The 26,228-nt window shown below is 47.2% G+C and overlaps 1 protein-coding gene across 11 annotated transcripts in view; it reads right to left on the reverse strand.

Moving 5' to 3' along the window:
- The window catches only part of RBFOX3 (RNA binding fox-1 homolog 3), a 1,585,357-nt gene that overhangs the window by 657,710 nt on the left and 901,419 nt on the right, over window positions 1-26,228 (reverse strand). The gene's annotated exons all lie outside the window — the stretch shown is intronic.

Below are 26,228 nucleotides of genomic sequence, written 5' to 3' on the forward strand. Positions count from 1 at the left end.
AACAGGAGCTCCCAAACACGCCTCCTATCGCATAGGAATAATTAGGTGACTTGGTTAGGCAGCGATTCACACGCACCAAAAGAAGGAAAAATGCTTACTTCATTTTATTGGTCAATTGTCAGTTTGGTGATACGGACAGGCCCAGTAGGAAGAGAAGGCAGAGTCTGCCCCAGCCAACACGCTGGTTAGACACGCGGGGTCAGAATACTTGGGGCAGACTTTATTCTTGTTCTATTCTCGGGTGATCAGGCAGCCGCAACTTTTTTGACTAGTTCCCTTCAATGGCCAACAGCAGTATTTGGACTATGCCATATGACCAGTCTCCTGTGGTCAGCAGCTGTATTTGGACCAGTTCTTTCACTGGTCTCCTGTAGTCAGCGGCAGCATTTGGGCCAGTTCCCTTCACTGGTATCCTAGTGCCAGCAGCATTTGGACCATGTCCTAACACAGGTCTCCTGAGGTCAGCAGCAGTATTTGGACCAGTTGCTTTCACTGGTCTCCTGTGGTCATCAGTAGATCTGTGTGACACTGCTGTGATTCTTCTGTGCCCCTTCATCCATACACCCTCTTCTCCTCGCTTTGTCCAAGGATTCACCCAGAAGCCACCTCGTTCCACCCCCACTGGTCAGTTTCAATTTATTATGGCTTCCAAGTGGAGGGGTTGGCTATATCCCTCTGGAAGCCGAAACAACTTGTTCATGGCATAGAAAATGTTGTGCCACCTATGGGACTGGGGTTCCTCTGAGACTTTCTCCTAGTTCCTCGCTCTCCGTTGCCTTTCCTCTAACTCCTTGACTTTCTGCTTCTTTTTCTCTCGCTCCTTGGCGCTCTGCCTCCTTCCCCTGGCTTCCTGTTTCCTTTATTCTAACCCTTCGTCTCTCTACTGCTTTTCCTTGAACCCCTTGGCTCTCTGCTCCTTTTTTTGTGATCTACAGCTCTCTGCTGACAGCCACCAAGAGGAAAGTCAGCGACCGCCCAGAATCTGAAGGTGTTGCTAGGAGCAGGGCCGTAGCTTGCTTTGTAGGATTGGGGGGTGGGGGCGAGTTTAAGAATTTCCAACAATCACACTGGCCTGTAATGTGGGCGCATGAGAGGGGCTTAAGGGCAGTTGTGGCTCGCAGGGATTCCTCAGGGCGGGGCAGCAAACGCACGGCGGGGCAGTGCCTAATTTGTAAAGAAAAAAATGTGCAGGTACTCAAAGCCCGCCTCTTAAACATGCGGCTGCTGCAATTAAATGTGGGAACACAGAATACTGAGGCAGCGTAAACCTGAAGCCATCTCGGGCCTCTTCAATCTATATAAAGCCACTCCCTCCCCCTTCAGCTCATCTTACAGCTTTCTGCTTTCTCCCTTTGTGACGCTTTTTCGTTTTTCACTTCCTCCATCTTTCCCATATGTGTATTTTGCTCGCAGCAAATACTTGAGGCAGAAGAATAAGCCCCGGCCCTAAAAAATAAGTGCCGGTGCTCAGCACTGGAAACAACAAGCACAAATTAAGCATGGGGGTGAGGGGGTAATAATGAAAATTTAAATAAAAAATAAAAAAAATGTAATTCAGCTACCGCGCTGCTCATCTGTCGCTCACACAGGCTCCCAGCCTGCTCTGCTGCCAAACCTGATGCTGCTCATAGAAGCATCAGTATTGGCAGACTGGGAGTCTGTGCAGGCTCTCTCCAACTGAGAGACCTGTGCGCATGTGTGTTTGGCCTGCCCGAGACGGCTGGCCAAACACACATGCGCTCTGAGGGGAGTGCACAGTGCACTCCCCTCTGCTTGTCATCCCCAATGCCCCGCCCCTTTCACAAGGAAGGGACAATAAACACAGTTTATTATCCCTTCCTTGTGAACAGATTTGCAGTGCTTGCTGCTTTGGGGGGGGGGCGATGACGGTCCTCTGCCCTTCTGGAGGAGCCGCCCCTGCTTATGGGGCAGTAGGAAGGGAGAGGAATGCAGATTGGTAGGAGTACTAAGTGAGAGAAAACACAATGTTTTGTAAAATAGGCAATGCTTTTGCAGCTTTTTATGGGCGAGCACAAAGTGCTCCGTCCATTCTGTAATCTCTCTTTGAGCTTTAAACCACGCCCAGGCCACGTTAGTCACTTACATTGGTTTGTGGGCTTGCCTTTCAAAATCCGCTTACTTTCATTTGTGAAAGGCACGCATACGTCATGCCGTTTCCGGTGTTTAGCCCACCTACACACCACCTACACAGCACCGGTAAAGTACCAAAAACATACGAGGCTCGATGTTTTCAGCCTGGAGTCCGCACTACTTTATCTGTTTATTTTACACGTAGCGCGATCGCGCTGCATTTTACATTGAGCGACATCGCTGCGTTTTTTTTTGCTTTAGAACGCTAATAGCTCTAACTCGAACAAATGCGAGACCTGTTGCATTGAAAATGCTTGTTAAAACAGAGGGTGGGAGAGAGTGTGTCTGCTTTTTCGTGTCTGTATGTATGAAAAATAACGGGGGAAATCCAACACAGTTCACAATACCCGACTGAAAGCACCCATACCCAACTAGTTATCAGAAACTGTATTTATTAGGGCAGTGTAGCACCACAAATACCCCCTGAAGCTACGCCCCTGGCTAGGCGTGGGCCCTAGCACAATAAACAGGGTAGAGACACACAGAAAAGGATAGCGCTAAGAGTCGTGACACCTGTTACCGATAGCAAGTCCCTCCGGTTTGAGACAACGAATTACCAGTTCACCATACATCCCCAAAACAGTAATGGGTGCACAATGTGTGCGTGCTAGGGGAGGGGGAGGGTGGATATGTCTCATTCCCAGCTAAAGTGCAGTAAGCAAATCAAAGGTCGGATAGCTCGAGCAGGTTCGCAGGACTGACTGCCCCTTTAAGTCACCAAAACAAGTATCGTTAATTAGGTAGGCTCAACAATAAAGGTCTCTGTAAGGAGAATGAATAGTCAGCACACAGACTTATAATTTTGAATAAATATCACGTGGTTCTCGTCCTTTTTCTCTGCCAGACCTCGCTAGAATTTTTATTCTGCGCATTGAGACACCACTAATTGGTTTTCACAGCGCATTTGTTTCCTTTAAAACATGAAGCATAACTATAAGACTCGTTTTATTAGTTCTTGTCAATTCATATAAAAGTGCTGTTTTCAGTTTCTCAGCCTGCCTGCTCTTTGCAGGAGAGAGCTGCAGAGGGGCGCATTCCCTCTGCATGGTCTCACTGGGGCGCCAGTCCGAAGAGGGAAGAGCAGGGGTGACAGCCACCTCCCTAGGAGGCCAGCAGAAGATATAGGAGAGGAATGTGGAATTAGGTGGGACCACTCCTCTAATGACACCTTCAAAAGAACAGCAAGACTGGGATGGAAGAGGAGGATTGAGAGAGATGTTTTCAGCCTGTCCTCCACAATGACTAAGGTCAGAGGTTACCGAGCCAGTCTAGGCGAGGCCAGCCTATTCCTTCCAAGATGACGCCCTGTTTTTTTTATATTATTACTAGAGTAATGATATAACAGCTTTGAACTGACCACTCGCTCATCAGGGTCTTTGCTGTAAAGGAGAGGCTGTCATAGATCGTGGGTGTGGGAAAGTACGATAAGGGTGTCCCCCTACCTCTGCTAGGTGTTATAGCTAATGTTTCAGAGGAGGGGTGGATTTGTCACAGGCATACTTCAGTTTCCTGTCTATTTGCACATCTGGGACATGGGCCCCAGCCCAGTGGGGGTTGTGTGTGGTCTAACAGCGAGTACTTCCACCGTCACTTCGTCAGAAGACTTTAAATGTTCAAATGTTTCTTGTACACATTTTAGTTTAAAAAATTACACCCTCTTATTTCCCAATCTAATAACTCATTTGTGCATCAGCAACTATAAATAAGTGTACATTTCATGTATATTATTAGCTAGCCATTTCTAAGCTCTGCTGGGTGGTCATGTCAGATTGTAGGTGTATTCCCTTGAATTTGTTTGTTGAATTGAAAGTGCCACGTTTTCTTTATTTCTTCAGTCTGTTTCATCAAGTTTTCTTTATTTCTTGAGTCTCTTTCTGATCCCGAGATAACTGATTTCCGTGGTAGCCATTTTGGGATGATCATATGGGGAGCTTCATATGTTATGCAGGCTGTACTCACTATCCATTGGCTTTCTTTTAGAAGCTAATTTAGGGCTCTCCTGGTAGGGTGATGTGGTCTGATCTCCCTATGTTTCCGATCAGTGATGTTGATGCATTCATGATTGCTGTCAGTGGTGTCAGACTTGACTTTGGGAGTCTGGTGAGCAAGCTAATCCCATAGCCTAGCTAGAAGTATTGACTAAACTAATGTTGTGAAGTCTTGTTCTAACTCCACACCTTGAGGAGAATGCAGAGGACCAGTATGTGATGTGTGCATTATTATTTATTGGCTTTGTCATGACTGGTGGTAGCCTAGGATATACCCTAGCAACTCTGCTCCACAAGTTTAGGAGAGACCCCAATTGATTTAGGTATGTTCCAAGCTTGCTCTTAAATTGGCCTGAAAGTGGCCAAGCAGCTACCTACTAGTTGGACATGGGAATTGCTACTCTGTGGACAGGCTTCGAGAAGCCTCAGACAAACTTAGATTTTCGCTCTCAGGGAACACCTTAGTCTGTGAACTTTCAACAAAATCACTAGTACTGTTTATTACCAACTTGAAAGGCAATGGGCCATGGCTGCAATTGAACAAAGGTGGTATAAGGACTCAGAAGGTCTCCCAGAGATTGCACTTATAGGGGAATAGCTCTTTTTTGGTGTCCATTATGGTGCCAGAGCAGCCATGTCTGCATTTAAAGATCAAGAAGCCAAAGTATTTAGAACAAAAATATTTTTGTCATGCCCAATGCTCTCCTCAAGGTTTATATAGCTCAAACTTAGGAACCAGCCTAACAGAAGGGCAACATGGGCTGTACTTCAAAAACCGGCCACAGTTGTGTTTTTTCAGGGAATCTTGGCATTCATTGTTGTTTTGGTTGATTAGAAATATGGCTTGAGAGATTAGACCTTTTAGCAGGCCCACGCCTTGAAATCGTTTATACCATAGCGTTCCTTGGGTAGCTGACTCCTGACAGCTGGGGTTTCAGGCATAGTGGAAACATTTTGCAGGCTGATATCTCAAAATCTCCTGGTTGTGTTAGATTATTGTATTTCTGGGGATCTATTTGTCCTGAATTTGGAAAAGGAAAAACGATCCAGAATTCCTAGTTGGTGTTACTAGGTCCTGTAAATGAATGCAGATTGTTTTTTTGCAATTTTATATAGTTGAAACTTGAACTTCACCCTAGGGCATTAGTGCGCTTTACGGGAGAACCAGTTTATGTTAAACTTTTTTCTTTTAAAAGGACAAGGAGATTATGTAATTTGCCCAGGATCACAGGATGTGGAACTGAGGCATGGATTTGAAACCGATTCCTTAGTTTCAAACTTGGCACTTCTTGCCTTTAGGCCACATCTCCTCCACGTCAATACAGCGCCAAGGTCAGAGAGTGCCCTTATGCCTCTTGCCACCCTCTCAGCACTGGTGATGATTGTCACAGGGCCTGGTTTGACGCTACACATATGATGTAAGTAAAAATATGTTGGGGCCATGGGAGTTGAGAGTCAGTGCTGCAGGCTGGTAGGCACTTCAATTCAAGATTCACAAAGAACTTCTTTCCAGATCAGTCCAAGACTGAAGGGAATGGCGCTCACAGAACTCGGATATGTAGGAAGCATTCTCCAGGTCCACATGGTTCTTCAGGATATAGAAAATCAATCTACCAGCTACAGTGCCAGTACTTTACAGTTCAGAAGAGTGGGACATGGGTCCAGCTCTCAATTACTAGTTTTTTTTTTAAATAGTAGGTGACCAGCCATCCATGAAAGGGAGTGACAGACACTGTTGTCAGCAAACTGTGGAATGTTGGCTTTTCGGGCAGGAATGTGTATTCCAACCCAAGGTCAGGCACTTCGAAGACAACATGATAATTGTTCATTGCATTTTTTTGGCAGAAGTACATGGTAAAGAGGGCATGGCTGCAGGTTGCTTCTCTTGTGGAAAGCCACTGTATGGCATGAGGTGTAGGAGCCAGGACCCTGGGGACAAGGGAAACAGCTGGAGGGCATCGACCCCCATTGTACAATGACCACTTCCTGTGGAAAGATGAACTAGACAAAGCAGACTAACCAGGATTAAGAAGGACGAGTTTGGTAAGATTCCTGCTGACCCAGGGGCAAGAGATCCCATGTGTACCTGACATTGCGACTAAAGAAGATGCAACCTTGAGACTTGTCTACTGTGGTCAGTCTCATGAGGCATGAAGACCCCCGTCCATAGCAGAACATAACATCAAAGTCAGGCACCATTTTCTTATCACACGTGCTAAGGTAAAGGGAAATGTCTTGTAATGTGGACTCCATGGATCAACTTGGGAGTGTTTGTAGGCTTCCTCCTTCTGGTTTAATAGGCTGCCTGTACCCCAAATGAAATAGATTTTCATCTGCTATCCAGGCAATAAAACAAAGGTAAAATAGGGGTGGTCTTGGTGTCCATGCACCCCAGCAGTGCATACCACTGCAAGCATGCTTTTGGAGGACAGAGAGGCTGTAGTGTTCTGGGGTGGAGCAAACTGACAGGGAAACTCTTTGGGGGGAAATGGCAATCACAGGGCACCACTACAACAAAAAACACCGGGCCTGCAGCCTTACATTTGCTCTAGCAACAATGTGATCAAGCGGACGAGACGCACAACCTGCCCATCACTCTCACGTTACACATCCTGACATGTACTCAGTTTAAGAGAACATAGCCACTGCTTGCTGCCAGAGGACAGTGGCAAATAGATGGGTCACTCTGCTAACATGCACGGAGACACGCACGCATCGTGCACTAATTCACCAGTCGTGGCCTCAAAACCTTCACCTGCGGTGAACGTTCCCACCAGCACTAACAATGGTAACACTTAAAACGTGCTATACTTTCACACAACCACTCACAGGCGCGCGAGGAGATCTGCATGGGTACAGGGGGGTCTTTCTCGTGAAAGTACCATATAATAAAAAATACATACTTTGATGAAGGCTACCAGGGATTGTTTTACACGGAAACAAAATACTCCTCTCTCTTACACAGTGGGTTTATGCAGAGCACCTGTGCTAGGCAGTGCCATTTGAGACAGGGTCAACATCCAGTGGAATTATGTGGGGAAGGGGGCTAAATTATGCAGCAAAGGTGACTATTTATACATCGAGCAAAGACATTGTGCGGCATAATCCAATACAATCTGTAGCACTATTATTTTGCTGTTTTGTGATTTTGACATACATCAATACTATTTGGGGAAAGCATATTTTCATTAGTACTTTCTAAACACCTCAACATACCTATCAGCAGTTATTTGGGTACCAATTAACCTTTGCAAATGGCCAGTCAATGTGCTGTACCACAACTGATGCCTCATTCCGTATTTTTTTTAATCCCTTTCGGATAGAAACATTTATTTTGTAGCTGAATTCTGCAAATTATGAAGAAAAAAAATGTATTTTATTTCAAGGCAGCAATTTCATAATAATGCGGGAATATAACAGGTACAAAATTATATAACCTGTGGTGATATGTTGTGGTAACATCCTCCACATTTTATGTCCACATCCTGAGGATTGTAGTGAGCTCTTAGGAGTATCATTGTTGAAAGTACATCTTCACCATGGTAATCCAGGATTCTGGACACTAGGTCTGCAACAGTTAGACAGGGCTCTATAGATGCCTTCGCTAGTTGGGTAGCTTGGTCAGCAACCAGTGCCCAAGTCATATGAAGTGGTGTCGTGGTTGGCACCAGATACCATATAACAGGTTAGTACAATGAAGTCCAACGTCCACAGATGATACTTTTTAAAGACATTCTTTTTCATTCTTTGATAAGCAGAAGAGGTGTAGGAGATAAACTTTATGTCTCTGGCCCAGCTGACTACAGAGACATACTTACCCACCTACTTGGCACCACTGTTCTCATAGGAATGCTTGTGTCAGTGTTAACCAATTACTCACTGTAAGCTTATCAATCACTGTAAACTGACTGCACACAGAATGAAATGGCCCAACATTCTCCTAAAGGACAATAGTAGTGAATGCGACATTCTGACAATCCTTGTAGTCTTATGAACATAAAAAGAATGGTTCAATACTGTGTCGGCGTCCACTGTTATCCTTTGGGCTACTCAATGGTTCTTGCCTAGACAATCATGGCTTACATTTCAGAGTTGAGGCGCCTTGTGTTTTTTTCAATGCCCAGTTTTGCCTGTCACTCACGAACTTTGTACATTATTACACTGTCCCAGTGGATTTTACTTTGCTGATCATGTGACATTCCCTGATGCAACCCCTATGTGTTCTAACCCTATACTGCACTGACAACGACCAACTGAGTTATGTCATAAGGTCGAAAAACTGTTGAAACTGATACTATCACACTAGAGATGTTTAACAACATATTGAATAACTGCCATCGTAAACTAAATTATAGGGACACCATAGGTCGTTACTCCGTGGTTAAGGGCATATTTCTTGTCAATACACTCTTCACTCTTTCCACTATTGCACTGTGTAATCAGTCTTGAGCACAACTCGCTGTAAGCCATTGGAAGACTGTTGCTCTATTTGAAATATTACAAAAATATTGACAATTTATTTAAACTGTTGGTGCTTCATTCCTCGGATCATCATTCACAAACCTGAGCAATCTAATTGTTATATAAGCATATCCTAAACGATCACATAGTGAACCCCAATCTATTTATATCCATTATGTTCACCCAAGGATCTTCTTGTGGCATGTTGGGTCTTTATAAATATCTCAAGGACTATCAGCACATCAGATATCTCGAGAGCTGCCAGGGTGCTATAGTTCTTTACAATGTGAATATGTGGAGAGGTGTGTGGGTTGTTAAAATATACGTCCTTAGGAGGTGAAAGGCCGTGACCTTTGCGGTCGAGTTTTTCACACTACCCCTTCCTCCTCCCAGGTTTTATGGTTGCCACAGAGTTGGAGAAACAAAGTCAGTGGGCATAACTCATGTATTCCTAGGATTCTGATTTCTAGTTATGTCGGTCTATTTTTTCCTGGGGTTTCATGGTTTCAGATTTTTATATCCTCACACTTGTGATTAGAAAGTATAATGGTCTCATATCTTGAATCCAGATGCACACAACAGGGATTTTCCAATTATCTTTGCTTCAAGGAGGGGTTGTGCAATTCGAGATTGGAAGTAAGGGCCATGGGTGAGCAAAAAAACGCCCTCACCACAGTTGCTTCCCTAGAGTTGACCTAGGCCTAGGACAGCTTGGAGTTAGGTGTTGCTGTGGGATTTAATTTTTGGTTTGGGGTAAAACCCCAAGGCCCGTCTGCCCTTGCCATCTCACTGATATGATCAGAGGCTGCTGGGTAATCAAAACATCCAAATGGTGTAGCTTGTAGGCAAGTCAAACGTGCACAACTAGTTGTCAATATACACAAGGTCACTGGTGCTAGACCACAATGTTACCAGGGGGAGTGCAGAGGTGAATGCACACTTGCTGCACTAAGGAAGAGTATGTTGACACCAGGACTGGCAGAGATGATGTGCTGTACAAAGGAAAAGTCCCATGGCACACTTTCCCATAGAGGATTTTGGGGATGGAGTTGTGTGAGAAGGTAGCCTCTTTCTAGCCTTGTTACCCCCACTTTTGGCCTGTTTGTGAGTGTATGTCAGGGTGTTTGTCACTGTTTTCACTGTCTCACTGGGATCCTGATAGCCAGGCCTCAGTGCTCATAGTGAAAACACCATGTTTTCAGTATGGTTGTTATGTGTCACTGGGATCCTGCTGGTCAGGACCCCAGTGCTCATAGGTTTGTGGCCTATATGTATGTGTCACTGTGACCCTGTCACACAGGGCCCCAGTGCTCATAGGTGTGCATGTGTATGTTCCCTGTGTGGTGCCTAACTGTCTCACTGAGGCTCTGCTAACCAGAACCTCAGTGGTTATGCTCTCTCATTACTTTTAAATTGTCACTAACAGGCTAGTGACCAATTTTACCAATTCACATTGGCTTACTGGAACACCCTTATAATCCCCTAGTATATGGTACTGAGGTACCCAGGGTATTGGGGTTCCAGGAGATCCCTATGGGCTGCAGCATTTCTTTTGCCACCCATAGGGAGCTCTGACAATTCTTACACAGGCCTGCCACTGCAGCCTGAGTGAAATAACGTCCACGTTATTTCACAGCCATTTTACACTGCACTTAAGTAACTTATAAGTCACCTATATGTCTAACCTTTACCTGGTAAAGGTTAGGTGCAAAGTTACTTAGTGTGAGGGCACCCTGGCACTAGCCAAGGTGCCCCCACATTGTTCAGAGCCAATTCACTGAACTTTGTGAGTACGGGGACACCATTACACGCGTGCACTACATATAGGTCACTACCTATATGTAGCTTCACCATGGTAACTCCGAATATGGCCATGTAACATGTCTATGATCATGGAATTGCCCCCTCTATGCCATCCTGGCATTGTTGGTACAATTCCATAATCCCAGTGGTCTGTAGCACAGACCCTGGTACTGCCAGACTGCCCTTCCTGGGGTTTCTCTGCAGCTGCTGCTGCTGCCAACCCCTCAGACAGGCATCTGCCCTCCTGGGGTCCAGCCAGGCCTGGCCCAGGATGGCAGAACAAAGAACTTCCTCTAAGAGAGGGTGTGACACCCTCTCCCTTTGGAAAATGGTGTGAAGGCAGGGGAGGAGTAGCCTCCCCCAGCCTCTGGAAATGCTTTGTTGGGCACAGAGGTGCCCAATTCTGCATAAGCCAGTCTACACCGGTTCAGGGACCCCTTAGCCCCTGCTCTGGCGCGAAACTGGACAAAGGAAAGGGGAGTGACCACTCCCCTGACCTGCACCTCCCCTGGGAGGTGCCCAGAGCTCCTCCAGTGTGCTCCAGACCTCTGCCATCTTGGAAACAGAGGTGCTGCTGGCACACTGGACTGCTCTGAGTGGCCAGTGCCACCAGGTGACGTCAGAGACTCCTGCTGATAGGCTCCTTCAGGTGTTAGTAGCCTTTCCTCTCTCCTAGGTAGCCAAACCCTCTTTTCTGGCTATTTAGGGTCTCTGTCTCTGGGGAAACTTTAGATAACGAATGCATGAGCTCAGCCGAGTTCCTCTGCATCTCCCTCTTCACCTTCTGATAAGGAATCGACCGCTGACCGCGCTGGAAGCCTGCAAACCTGCAACATAGTAGCAAAGACGACTACTGCAACTCTGTAACGCTGATCCTGCCGCCTTCTCGACTGTTTTCCTGCTTGTGCATGCTGTGGGGGTAGCCTGCCTCCTCTCTGCACCAGAAGCTCCGAAGAAATCCCCCGTGGGTCGACGGAATCTTCCCCCTGCAACCGCAGGCACCAAAAAGCTGCATCTCCGGTCCCTTGGGTCTCCTCTCAGCACGACGAGCGAGGTCCCTCGAATCCAGCGACACCGTCCAAGTGACCCCCACAGTCCAGTGACTCTTCAGCCCAAGTTTGGTGGAGGTAAGTCCTTGCCTCACCTCGCTGGGCTGCATTGCTGGGAACCGCGACTTTGCAAGCTTCTCCGGCCCCTGTGCACTTCCGGCGGAAATCCTTCGTGCACAGCCAAGCCTGGGTCCACGGCACTCTAACCTGCATTGCACGACTTTCTAAGTTGGTCTCCGGCGACGTGGGACTCCTTTGTGCAACTTCGGCGAGCACCGTTTCACGCATCCTCGTAGTGCCTGTTTCTGGCACTTCTCCGGGTGCTACCTGCTTCAGTGAGGGCTCCTTGTCTTGCTCGACGTCCCCTCTCTCTGCAGGTCCAATTTGCGACCTTCTGGTCCCTCCTGGGCCCCAGCAGCGTCCAAAAACGCCAAACGCACGATTTGCGTGTAGCAAGGCTTGTTGGCGTCCATCCGGCGGGAAAACACTTCTGCACGACTCTCCAAGGCGTGGGGGATCCATCCTCCAAAGGGGAAGTCTCTAGCCCTTGTCGTTCCTGCAGTATTCACAGTTCTTCATCCTAGGAAGAGCTTCTTTGCACCAACCGCTGGCATTTCTTGGGCATCTGCCCATCTCCGAGCTGCTTGTGACTTTTGGACTTGGTCCCCTTGTTCCACAGGTACCCTGAGTCAGGAATCCATCGTTGTTGCATTGCTGATTTGTGTTTTCCTTGCATTTTCCCTCTAACACGACTATTTTGTCCTTAGGGGAACTTTAGTGCACTTTGCACTCACTTTTCAGGGTCTTGGGGAGGGTTATTTTTCTAACTCTCACTATTTTCTAATAGTCCCAGCGACCCTCTACAAGGTCACATAGGTTTGGGGTCCATTCGTGGTTCGCATTCCACTTCTGGAGTATATGGTTTGTGTTGCCCCTATCCCTATGTTTCCCCATTGCATCCTATTGTAACTATACATTGTTTGCACTGTTTTCTAAGACTATACTGCATATTTTTGCTATTGTGTATATATATCTTGTGTATATTTCCTATCCTCTCACTGAGGGTACACTCTAAGATACTTTGGCATATTGTCATAAAAATAAAGTACCTTTATTTTTAGTATAACTGTGTATTGTGTTTTCTTATGATATTGTGCATATGACACTAAGTGGTACTGTAGTAGCTTCACACGTCTCCTAGTTCAGCCTAAGCTGCTCTGCTAAGCTACCATTATCTATCAGCCTAAGCTGCTAGACACCCTATACACTAATAAGGGATAACTGGGCCTGGTGCAAGGTGCAAGTACCCCTTGGTACCCACTACAAGCCAGTCCAGCCTCCTACATTGGTTGTGCAGCGGTGGGATAAGTGCTTGAGACTACTTACCACTCTTGTCATTGTACTTTTCATAAGAGAAAAATATACAAAACAAGGTCAGTGTATATACACATAGCCAAAAAGTTTTGCATTTCCTCTTTTCACTCTTTTCTAAGTGCTGAAAAGTACTTCTAAACTTACAAAAAGTTCTTAAAAGTTTAAAAAGTTTTTTCTGTCTTTCCAAAAAGTTCTGAAAACTTTTTTCTCTTTGTCTATCACTTTAACTCTCTCTAAAAATGTCTGGCACAGGCCAAAAAGTTGAACTGTCCAAACTTGCATATGATCACCTTAGCTGGAAAGGAGCAAGGAGTCTCTGCATAGAGAGAGGTTTGAGTGTAGGGAAGAATCCTTCCTTAGAACTGTTAATTAATATGCTTAGAGTACAGGATAAGGCCATAAGTGCCCAATCTGTAGAAAAAGTAGCTAATGGTTCTCAATCTGATCCAGGGACTCCCCCAGGAAAAGGTTCAGGAAAGAAACTTCTCAGCCTGCCCATTACTAGACAGTCTAGCATAGTTGGTACAGAGGTTGAATCACATCATACTGATGATGTGCTCTCACATTATGCTGGTAGCCAAGCTGTTAGGGTGCCCTTGGTAAGGGACAGGTCTCCTTCTGTTCATTCCCATCATACCTCTGTATCTAGAAATGTCCCTCCCACCCACCCTGATGACAGATTGTTAGAAAGGGAGCTCAATAGATTGAGAGTGGAGCAAACCAGACTGAAGCTCAAGAAGCAACAGCTGGATTTGGATAGACAGTCTTTAGAAATAGAGAGGGAAAGACAGAAGTTGGGTTTAGATACCCATGGTGGCAGCAGCAGTATTCCCCATAGTCATCCTGCAAAAGAGCATGATTCCAGGAATCTGCATAAGATAGTTCCCCCTTACAAGGAGGGGGATGACATTAACAAGTGGTTTGCTGCACTTGAGAGGGCCTGTGTTGTACAGGATGTCCCTCAAAAGCAGTGGGCTGCTATCCTATGGCTATCATTTAGTGGAAAAGGTAGGGATAGGCTCCTTACTGTAAAAGAAAATGATGCCAATAATTTCCAAGTTCTTAAGAATGCACTCCTGGATGGTTATGGCTTAACCACTGAACAGTACAGGATAAAGTTCAGAGAGACCAAAAAGGAGTCTTCACAAGACTGGGTTGATTTCATTGACCAGGCAGTGAAGGCCTTGGAGGGGTGGTTACATGGCAGTAAAGTTACTGATTATGAAAGCCTGTATAACACAATCCTGAGAGAGCATATACTTAATAATTGTGTGTCTGATTTGTTGCACCAGTACCTGGTAGACTCTGATCTGACCTCTCCCCAAGAATTGGGAAAGAAGGCAGACAAATGGGTCAGAACAAGGGTGAACAGAAAAGTTCATACAGGGGGTGACAAAGATGGCAATAAGAAGAAAGATGGTGAAAAATCTCAAGATAAGCATGGGGATAAGGGTAAAACCAAAGATCCCACTTCAAATCTTAAACACTCTTCAGAGGGTGGGGATAAAACAAATTCTTCCTCTTCTTCCCAACCTGCACACATTAAAAAGCCTTGGTGCTTTGTGTGTAAAAAAAAAGAGGCCATAGGCCAGGGGATAAGTCCTGTCCAGGTAAACCCCCTGAGCCTACCACCACTAATACATCAAGCTCTAGTGCCCCTAGCAGTAGTGGTACTAGTGGTGGGACTGCTGGCAACAGTCAAGCAAAGGGTGTAGTTGGGTTCACTTATGGGTCCATAGTGGAAACTGATGTAATTAGTCCCAAGACAGTTTCTGTCACACCTAGTGGCATTGGCCTTGCCACACTGGCTGCTTGTCCCCTTACAATGGATAAGTACAGGCAGACAGTTTCAATAAATGGTGTTGAGGCCTTGGCCTACAGGGACACAGGTGCCAGTTTCACTTTGGTGACTGAAAACCTAGTTCCCCCTGAACAACACATCATTGGACAACAGTATAAGATTATTGATGTCCATAACTCCACTAAGTTTCTTCCCTTAGCTATAATTCAGTTTAGTTGGGGTGGAGTTACTGGCCCTAAGCAGGTGGTGGTATCACCTAGCTTACCTGTAGACTGTCTCTTAGGTAATGACCTAGAGGCCTCAGGTTGGGCTGATGTAGAGTTTTATGCCCATGCAGCCATGCTGGGCATCCCTGAGGAATTGTTCCCTCTCATTTCAAGTGAAATGAAAAAGCAAAGGAGAGAAGGCCTGAAAAATCAGGATCCCTCTCCATCAACAGGTAAAAAGGGTATCACAGTATCCCCTAACCACCCTACCATTCAGGATACTATTCCTGTGGTGAGAGAAACCTCTCCTGGGGTGGCACCTGTTCCAAGGGAATCATCAGCTGGCAAAGCTGGACTCCCTGAGGTGGAAGTACCTCTCTGTGGGATAACTAACATTGGTGAGAAAAACAGCACCATGTTAGTTAACATGGAGCATCCCTCCAACCCTCCCAGAGAAACTTTAGTGCAGAAACCCTGCACTACCTCACAACACTTAGGACAGCATCCCTGCCCTAGTGTGGAGCTCATAGGACAGCATCCCTGCCCTGCTCCAACTCAAGAGAAACAGCATCCCTGTTCTCTCTTCCAGCCAGATGGACAAAGTTTTTGCCCAGCTATGGCTTTTCTGAGACAGCATCCCTGTCTGGCATTTCCATCACTACAAATAGGTTCAGTGGACAATTCCCACTGCTCTAAACTAAAACTTACTGATAGAAACTCTGAAAATACATCTTCACATTGTTGCTTAGCTAAAAAACTTCAAACAGGGTGGTTTACATCCCCACAGGGAAGTAACCATATAGTGGATGATAAAGGGAGTAACCAGTCTATTGCAGAGCTACTCTCTACTTATCACCACTTAGACAATAAAGTCTCAACTGGCCAAGGTTAGCCTTATTGTCCTTCGTTTGGGGGGGGGTTGTGTGAGAAGGTAGCCTCTTTCTAGCCTTGTTACCCCCACTTTTGGCCTGTTTGTGAGTGTATGTCAGGGTGTTTGTCACTGTTTTCACTGTCTCACTGGGATCCTGATAGCCAGGCCTCAGTGCTCATAGTGAAAACACCATGTTTTCAGTATGGTTGTTATGTGTCACTGGGATCCTGCTGGTCAGGACCCCAGTGCTCATAGGTTTGTGGCCTATATGTATGTGTCACTGTGACCCTGTCACACAGGGCCCCAGTGCTCATAGGTGTGCATGTGTATGTTCCCTGTGTGGTGCCTAACTGTCTCACTGAGGCTCTGCTAACCAGAACCTCAGTGGTTATGCTCTCTCATTACTTTTAAATTGTCACTAACAGGCTAGTGACCAATTTTACCAATTCACATTGGCTTACTGGAACACCCTTATAATCCCCTAGTATATGGTACTGAGGTACCCAGGGTATTGGGGTTCCAGGAGATCCCTATGGGCTGCAGCATTTCTTTTGCCACCCATAGGGAGCTCTGACAATTCTTACACAGGCCTGCCACTGCAGCCTGAGTGAAATAACGTCCACGTTATTTCACAGCCATTTTACACTGCACTTAAGTAACTTATAAGTCACCTATATGTCTAACCTTTACCTGGTAAAGGTTAGGTGCAAAGTTACTTAGTGTGAGGGCACCCTGGCACTAGCCAAGGTGCCCCCACATTGTTCAGAGCCAATTCACTGAACTTTGTGAGTACGGGGACACCATTACACGCGTGCACTACATATAGGTCACTACCTATATGTAGCTTCACCATGGTAACTCCGAATATGGCCATGTAACATGTCTATGATCATGGAATTGCCCCCTCTATGCCATCCTGGCATTGTTGGTACAATTCCATAATCCCAGTGGTCTGTAGCACAGACCCTGGTACTGCCAGACTGCCCTTCCTGGGGTTTCTCTGCAGCTGCTGCTGCTGCCAACCCCTCAGACAGGCATCTGCCCTCCTGGGGTCCAGCCAGGCCTGGCCCAGGATGGCAGAACAAAGAACTTCCTCTAAGAGAGGGTGTGACACCCTCTCCCTTTGGAAAATGGTGTGAAGGCAGGGGAGGAGTAGCCTCCCCCAGCCTCTGGAAATGCTTTGTTGGGCACAGAGGTGCCCAATTCTGCATAAGCCAGTCTACACCGGTTCAGGGACCCCTTAGCCCCTGCTCTGGCGCGAAACTGGACAAAGGAAAGGGGAGTGACCACTCCCCTGACCTGCACCTCCCCTGGGAGGTGCCCAGAGCTCCTCCAGTGTGCTCCAGACCTCTGCCATCTTGGAAACAGAGGTGCTGCTGGCACACTGGACTGCTCTGAGTGGCCAGTGCCACCAGGTGACGTCAGAGACTCCTGCTGATAGGCTCCTTCAGGTGTTAGTAGCCTTTCCTCTCTCCTAGGTAGCCAAACCCTCTTTTCTGGCTATTTAGGGTCTCTGTCTCTGGGGAAACTTTAGATAACGAATGCATGAGCTCAGCCGAGTTCCTCTGCATCTCCCTCTTCACCTTCTGATAAGGAATCGACCGCTGACCGCGCTGGAAGCCTGCAAACCTGCAACATAGTAGCAAAGACGCCTACTGCAACTCTGTAACGCTGATCCTGCCGCCTTCTCGACTGTTTTCCTGCTTGTGCATGCTGTGGGGGTAGCCTGCCTCCTCTCTGCACCAGAAGCTCCGAAGAAATCTCCCGTGGGTCGACGGAATCTTCCCCCTGCAACCGCAGGCACCAAAAAGCTGCATCTCCGGTCCCTTGGGTCTCCTCTCAGCACGACGAGCGAGGTCCCTCGAATCCAGCGACACCGTCCAAGTGACCCCCACAGTCCAGTGACTCTTCAGCCCAAGTTTGGTGGAGGTAAGTCCTTGCCTCACCTCGCTGGGCTGCATTGCTGGGAACCGCGACTTTGCAAGCTTCTCCGGCCCCTGTGCACTTCCGGCGGAAATCCTTCGTGCACAGCCAAGCCTGGGTCCACGGCACTCTAACCTGCATTGCACGACTTTCTAAGTTGGTCTCCGGCGACGTGGGACTCCTTTGTGCAACTTCGGCGAGCACCGTTTCACGCATCCTCGTAGTGCCTGTTTCTGGCACTTCTCCGGGTGCTACCTGCTTCAGTGAGGGCTCCTTGTCTTGCTCGACGTCCCCTCTCTCTGCAGGTCCAATTTGCGACCTTCTGGTCCCTCCTGGGCCCCAGCAGCGTCCAAAAACGCCAAACGCACGATTTGCGTGTAGCAAGGCTTGTTGGCGTCCATCCGGCGGGAAAACACTTCTGCACGACTCTCCAAGGCGTGGGGGATCCATCCTCCAAAGGGGAAGTCTCTAGCCCTTGTCGTTCCTGCAGTATTCACAGTTCTTCATCCTAGGAAGAGCTTCTTTGCACCAACCGCTGGCATTTCTTGGGCATCTGCCCATCTCCGAGCTGCTTGTGACTTTTGGACTTGGTCCCCTTGTTCCACAGGTACCCTGAGTCAGGAATCCATCGTTGTTGCATTGCTGATTTGTGTTTTCCTTGCATTTTCCCTCTAACACGACTATTTTGTCCTTAGGGGAACTTTAGTGCACTTTGCACTCACTTTTCAGGGTCTTGGGGAGGGTTATTTTTCTAACTCTCACTATTTTCTAATAGTCCCAGCGACCCTCTACAAGGTCACATAGGTTTGGGGTCCATTCGTGGTTCGCATTCCACTTCTGGAGTATATGGTTTGTGTTGCCCCTATCCCTATGTTTCCCCATTGCATCCTATTGTAACTATACATTGTTTGCACTGTTTTCTAAGACTATACTGCATATTTTTGCTATTGTGTATATATATCTTGTGTATATTTCCTATCCTCTCACTGAGGGTACACTCTAAGATACTTTGGCATATTGTCATAAAAATAAAGTACCTTTATTTTTAGTATAACTGTGTATTGTGTTTTCTTATGATATTGTGCATATGACACTAAGTGGTACTGTAGTAGCTTCACACGTCTCCTAGTTCAGCCTAAGCTGCTCTGCTAAGCTACCATTATCTATCAGCCTAAGCTGCTAGACACCATATACACTAATAAGGGATAACTGGGCCTGGTGCAAGGTGCAAGTACCCCTTGGTACCCACTACAAGCCAGTCCAGCCTCCTACAAGTTGTCACTGGTCTGCCTGTCCGTTTGTTTCACCGCCTCGTTGGGTCTGCTGCACTTTAGTTTATGCTTTTGCTAAGTTCAGGGCATTCTGTTTTGTGGCCTTGCAGCCATCTTGCCAGGAGCTCTGTGTGGATCTTCGAAGGCGAGGCAGGATTATATTGGACGAGAATCGGTTTCCTCTTAAGAGGTGCCAGCAGGTTGATGGCAGTTTAGGCAGGCAGTAGGCAGTTTTGGGTGCAGAGAATTGTCCCCCCTAGGTTCTAGTTGAAAAGGGGGGAGGCGGCACCACTGCGGATATACACTTTGGACGTATTTTCAGGTCCTCCAGATGATTTAAAACCCTGCTGGTGGCGGTGATACCCTGTACAGTTTTCGGAACCTGGACCCTGGTTCGCCTTCCAATCAAATGAGAGAAACGTTCGAATTTTAAAAGAACATCTCTTAAGAAGGAGCACACTGTTGATGTCCCACATGTGTCTGACCCTACCTCAGCTCTTCTGGCACTGGAGTACCGACATGTCACAAAGTCTCCATATTCTGCTGTAAAGCCAGCTCTTCTTCGGAAAGAACTAGCAAGTGGTGCACAGTATATCGTTGACCCCATCTTAGAAGGGCTCTTCAGGCCCAAGGCTAAGCGCCCTAGTCTCGCCATTCTTTTTCCAAATCCATTAGGGCCCGTCAAGGTGGCCAGGCAAAGTATGCCTTCACTACGGAGGGTGGGGGCGTATAAGAAGTAGCTCCTTCACTAGCTCTCGGTCTCCGGGGAGCTATCCATCAGCAGGCCTTGCAGACAGATGACTCCAGGGGGAGGGCTTGCGCTTCGTAGCGAGCGCCAATCACCTGTATAATTCACTTTAAGGGACACGTGAATACGCAGTTCTAGCCCAGGGCGGTGAAATAATCCCTGATACGGCTATTCATCCACAGACTGGAAGCAGGGAGTGGGCTGCACGAGGCGGAGAAGCGGGCGCCATGCTTGCGCGTCACGTCGTACGCTGTTTTCCTACAGTGTTGTCAGGTGTCCCGGTGGCCGCTGTGCTTGCGTGTGCCTGTGTGATGTACAACCGTGAAAAACATGAATAGCATCCATTCAGAAGGTAGCGGGCGAGAACGAACGAAGGAGAGAGCGAACTCGCAACATCTGAAAATGGCGGCTCCAAGAGAGGCAGAGGGTGGACCATTGGCATTCAGTGTGTGTGTGGGAGGGATTCGGCGGTGGAGGGGCCGAGGTGACTATTTTGGGGCCTGACCTGGAGCGTGAGGCAGCTGAACCCTCCGGATTCACATGGCTGCTTGAAATGGAAATATTTAAACATTCCGAAAGCTGCACATTTTACTGACAACGCTGCAAGATGTGTTGCTGCATTAACCCCCCACCCTGACTTGTTTTCACTACAACCATTTCACCAGGAAAAGCCTTGTGAAATTTACTTGACGGAACGGATGGTTATGAAGCGTGCAGTAGCTGAGTGTGTAAGCACCGCCCCTGCATGTTGTGTGTCATTCCGATATCCCCCTCTAATGATACCCCAATGTAGGAAATACCGTGCCCCGCGATGTTACTAGTTATCTGCGCAGGATTACCATATCATTTTTACTGCGGAATTCGAGATCAGCTTCACGTTGCTTATGTAATATATACGTTTCAAAGGACCCTATCCACCGCAGATACTGCCAAGTAACTCCTGGCTGTCCGCAGAAAATGTCTCAAATCTTTCAGCAGGGCAAACTCAGTATGTTTCACTTCGAGGAGACTCGGAGTTACAGAACTACAAGGGTCTCTGAGGGGAAAAATGAGTGCTGTCTTTGAGTACTTAAAAAGGTACGGATTCCATTTTGCACCAAGATTCCTTCTTAAAACGCTAAACTGATGGTGTTTTCAAAGTCATCGACCATTGATCTCTAATACCCCCACCGAAGTACCGCAGAGAGGCCTTTGCACATTCATGATCATTCCCGCCCCCAGAACCATAAAATACGCCTTTCATTAATTGTTTACGCTTGAAGATCTTGCCAACAAGCTTTGTCCTGCTTTAGTTTCGTCTCCCAGTCTATGCTGGAACACAGGGAGGCATCAAGCATCCGGGTATTAGTGCCTCGTCCAGACAACATGCTTCGGCTCTTCCCTCGCCTTCACACACACTCAGGATGGTCCGTATCAAGGGGTGATTTTAACCCGGCCCAGGGACCGAAAGAAAGGTGTGAGGTATGAGCAGCTTACTCGTTCTTGAGTGTTTCTGTCCATTCTGGTAGCTGCACCTGTGCTTTTATGATGGTGAAAAGCAAAATCCAGGGCCCCCGAATGCAAAAATACGTTAGCAAAATCAAGATCCGACCGCAAGCCTCTTGTAGCATAAAAGACCACTTCATTAAGATAGACTTCATAACCTAGCCCAAAACAACTCCCTTACCCAGCAACATTATTCATTCATCTTCCATTTGCAGCCCTTCCCTTGCATTACCCAATCTTTCTCTTTCTCATACACAATCACCCAACTCCAAACAAACTCCCCTTTGTCTTGGTCCACACATCCTCAAGCCTACTCTTCCCCTACTCTGGGTCCCCCCACACCCAAGGGTTAATACGCCCGCACTTGACTCTCCATCCCCCCAGAAATACAGCTCAAAGTAAAACATACTGTGGCTGAAAGATAAAAACTTGGCCCTCCCCACAGAAAATTAATTGATCAACATTTAACTTAGGCTTTCTGAAATTGCCAATCACTTGTTCCTTGTCTCAACTTCTCCCAAAATGACTCCAGAAGAGGCCAACAACCCTTCCCCTCCCTTGCTTATAAACCCTTGCCTTATACCCTCACCCCCACAGCAACTCACCTACCCCCGACGCAATGTGGCCTGTGTCACTACACGGGTGGAGGCCGGCTGTAGCCCTGCTCTCACCAGGTCCCCTCATAGTGGCTGGATGAGCTCCCCATTCACATGCCACAAAGTGACTGCTTTTATTCATATCCGTAAACCATAGAGAGTAGAAGAACTTTGAGACCCCTGCTTTTTGGCCCTGTGTAGGCCCCGAAAACAGAGGTCTATCCTATTTATTTTTCCTTGCAGGTAGTCAGCACAAGCAGCCCACCATTGGCAGCTGCAGTTCTTGGCTAGGTTTCAAGAGCATGTACTTATATAAATATGCTTAGTCTACGATGAATTTTTCTCTCATTAATAAAGTCAGCTCTATGCGGGGGGATCTCATGGCCGATAATGGTAATATCCAGTTTCTCTGTCTCAGTATTCCAGGGTCTGCAGGAGTAGCTGCAGAGCTACAGAGGCTGCTATTGAAGCAAGAGACACACAGCTACTGTATTGTACTGCAAATGTATACAGCGCTTACTACCCATGACAAGGCACTGAAGCGCTTTGCAGAGAGAGAAGAGTGTTCTCCGTGAAGCCCAGAATTAGTTCTAGTGCTAGTTGTAGTTGTAGTTCTGTTATTCATGTACTTAGCCTCACACTTAGAAATTGCTAGCATGATTAATAGCATGCTGCTTATAGGCTAAATGAAGATAGCTGCTATTGTTAATCAATGCAGATGGTTCATGGATAATTTCACCATCTTGGTAGTATCCTCATGATGTGGGCATAAATGGGGAGCATTTAAGTGTGTGTACACCCTACTATAATTAGTTGAGCCAGTGACTTTTCTCATCAACTGTCAAGTTTTCTTAGTTTTGTAGTATTGATCTATGCATTTTAGAGCATGATTATTCATGCTGGTGGTAGGAAGAAGATTCCAGTAAGGTTTAGCCAGGAGATTTATGAATTAAAGGCTAGAAAAGTTATAAAACAGATACTGTTCAGATTAATAGGTAAAGGAAATGGCCAGTGGGCGGTCCGTCCTTTAGGGCGGAGGGGCCACGCCCCCCCCCCCCCCCCCACCTTTTGCCCCTCATGAAGAGTGTCTGTCAGGCTGAACAAAGGTCAGCCTGACAGACACTCTCCATGTTCAGGTCAGGCAGCCAGGAGCAGACATGCGTGATTTGCGCAGACTCCTGGCTGCCTGAGCTGAACTTTGTTGGGCTGAGGAGGTCACAGCTCCTATGGGCGTGACCTCCTTGGCTCAGCAAAGGTGCCTTGAGGCCCTCCCCTGGGTGACGAGGAAAGCGTCCCCAATTGACACTCGCCCTGGGCGCTTCAGGGCTTAAACCTGGTTTAAGCCCTGAAGCGCCCAAGGCGAGTGTCAATCAGTGACACTTCGTTACAGGGTGGGGTCAGCAGTCTCACTGACCCCATCCCACTCTGTGACGAGACTGGGACTGCTGCCTTCCATCAGCCAGGCTGAAGGTAAGTGTGTGTGTGTGTATGTGTGTGATGTTTTAAATTGAATGTTTGGTGCACACGTGCATGTCTGAGTGTTATGAGTGTTGTTAATGGATGTGCGTGCATGCGTGTGTGTGACAGAATGAGTGTGTGCGATCTTTTAAAATGAATGTTTGGTGCATGCGTGCATGTTTGAATGGTATGAATGTTGTTAATGGATGTGCGTGCGTGCGTGTGTGAAAGAATGAGTGTGTGTGATGTTTTAAAATGAATGTTTGGTGCGTGCGTGCATGTTTGAATGGTATGAGCGTTGTTAATGGATGTGCGTGTGTGGGTGCGTGTCTGTGTGTGAAAGAATGAGTGTGTGTGCGTCCAGCCCGCCCCCCTCCTTCCTAAAGCTGCCAGCCGCCACTGGAAAAGGCAACTACATATCATAACTTCAGGACTTTAAGTAAGCCCAGTCCCTCCGGGCCGCAGACCCATTAGTAATTTAAAACAGACATTGAAATGGGTTCCTTTCGGGCCATGTAGTTATTTCAACTTCTCAAGCACAAAAACTGATCAATTTCTGAACAATGACTGTAAAAAAACATTAAGGTAATCCATGTTGTTCCAGTGTAGATTTAACATGGTTTACTTAATCTTCCATTCACTATGAGTGTTTACTTTTTCCTGGATGTTGGGTTACTCTTGTTCAGTCAACATATATTTATCTTGTCAAGTGCGCAACTGGAACTGCACCCATGTCAAGGTGTTTATAAAGGGGCACAATTAAGCTCTGGCTTAAGGCAGTGCAAGTTTCTCCCATGGCCTGTCAGGGACAAAAAGGTGTTGAGAATATGTGGTCATCCAATCCTTGGCCTCTCTGCTAAGTGCACAGAGCAGTGGTCATGTATGCTATTTGCAGCTGTGATTCTATGTACATGGGCGGGTAGGGTGGTACGCTACGCAAATTTTAGTGCAAATGTTTAAGTCATGCCCTAGTTATATCGGCCCCTCCCGTTGACAGACCCCGACCCCCAATGTTTTCATCTCTCTTAAAGCCCTGCATAACATTCCACATTCCTGTGATTCCAAGGAGAAATAGGCAACTTACCAACAGGGCACTAGTTGTTTTTAACTACGTCTGGGGTCTGGTCAGTCAAAGAATAGGACTCTTTGCTGTCTGAGAACATAACAATGGTGACATTACCTCCTAAACAGGGATAGCCTGAGTCGCAAAATTCAACTAAGTTAAAAAGATGAGTTTCTCTAGTTGGATTCTGATTTTCTTGTCTTTCATAGGTAGCTTTTCCTGGAACAACTTTTGAGGTCTTACGTAGAGCTCAGTTGAATACAAAGTTTATTTTTATGTTTCTGTCCAACCTTTGACTTTGGCTCAAATACGCTAGTGCCTTTGTCTGACTTCGCTATGCCTGGGACTTACACACTGTGCTTGATGGATTGATGTCCTGAAGGGAAGGCCACCAGCAAGCAAGTGAGACTGCGAGCTATAGGATGTACAGCAAGAGGTAGAAGGGGTTGTACTACTGAACATAGGCGGTCATTCTGACCGCAGCGGTCGGCGCCCGCCAAGCGGTTCCCGCCGAAAGACCGCGGCGGCCATTCCGGCTTTCCCGCTGGGCCGGCGGGCGACCGCCAGAAGACCGCCGGCCGGCCCAGCGGGAAAGCCCCTTCAACAATGAAGCCGGCTCGGAATGGAGCCGGTGGAGTTGCAGGGGTGCGACGGGTGCAGTGGCACCCGTCGCGATTTTCACTGTCTGCACAGCAGACAGTGAAAATCTTTGTGGGGCCCTGTTAGGGGGCCCCTGCACTGCCCATGCCAGTGGCATGGGCAGTGCAGGGGCCCCCAGGGGCCCCACAGCACCCGTTCCCGCCATCCTGGTTCTGGCGGTGGACACTGCCAGAAACAGGCTGGCGGGAAGGCGGTGGGAATCCCCATGGCGGTGCTGCAAGCAGCGCCGCCATGGCGGATTCCCTGGGCCGGCGGGAAACCGCCGGCTCCCCTTTTCTGACCGCGGCTTTACCGCCGCGGTCAGAATCGCCCAGGAAGCACCGCCAGCCTGTTGGCGGTGCTTCTGCCGCCCTCCGCCATGGCGGTCATGGACCGCCAGGGTCAGAATGACCCCCATAGTGCCTAGGAAAATTGACATTCAAGAACATTGTGGACATAATACCGAAGGACAAAATATTGAAAGCTAAGTGCTTTTAGCAGAAGTGTAGATGTACTATTCCTAACTTCACGTCTATATACCTTGAAGATATACACATCACAAAGGTACATATATGTGGAGTTAGGTATAGAAAATCTATACTTACCTTTCAATATTTTGAATTCAATATTTAGTCCTCAATATTTGTAGGCTTCAATTTTCTGGCTTTGATATTCAAAGTGCATAGCGGTAAAAAGGAGGGAAATTGCATATCTCACTTAGGGCTCTTTGTAGTTGTCATTAGCTCATCAAACTTGACCATCTGGTGGTCACCGCACACAAGTTCCTCCAAAAAGGGACTCAACATAAAGGGGGAGTGTTGCTACATCCAAAGGCAGCATTATCTCAAGATTATATTTCCATAGCAAAGTCCGCAAAGGAAACCTGCTGATTCCAAAATTACCACCTCTCAGGGTCCAAGCCTTCTTTTTAGGTTGAGCATAGCAGCATGCAAGTGCTGCTTTTCTGACATGGTGGTCTGTATGTGAGCTTTTAGCCACGCCCACCGCACGCCCATCACTATAACTCGTTCAAGGGCTTGTCTTTCAAAAATCCTTTGTTTTTGTTGGTAAGTGCTTTACGCTTGACCCTCCTTAAGGTGGTTTTGTTACTGCCTTGGCCGTAGATCCCTGTTACATGGATAATTGCACTTTTGCCGATAAGTTGACTGCGAGCGAACTTCTTTTTCCTTTTGTGTCTCTACTTGGCACTCACGCACTTGGCAGCTGTGGCGATTTGAATCGGCTCGCTTATGTCAACTGTTTTACTTTTTATTTTCAGTTTGTCTGGCAAGGAAAGTCCAGTTAGGAATTTACAAAGCTAATAGCTTTAACTCAAGCAAA

This window comes from Pleurodeles waltl, chromosome 7, assembly GCF_031143425.1.
Source record: "Pleurodeles waltl isolate 20211129_DDA chromosome 7, aPleWal1.hap1.20221129, whole genome shotgun sequence".
In the NCBI taxonomy this organism is placed as follows: Eukaryota; Metazoa; Chordata; class Amphibia; order Caudata; family Salamandridae; genus Pleurodeles; species Pleurodeles waltl.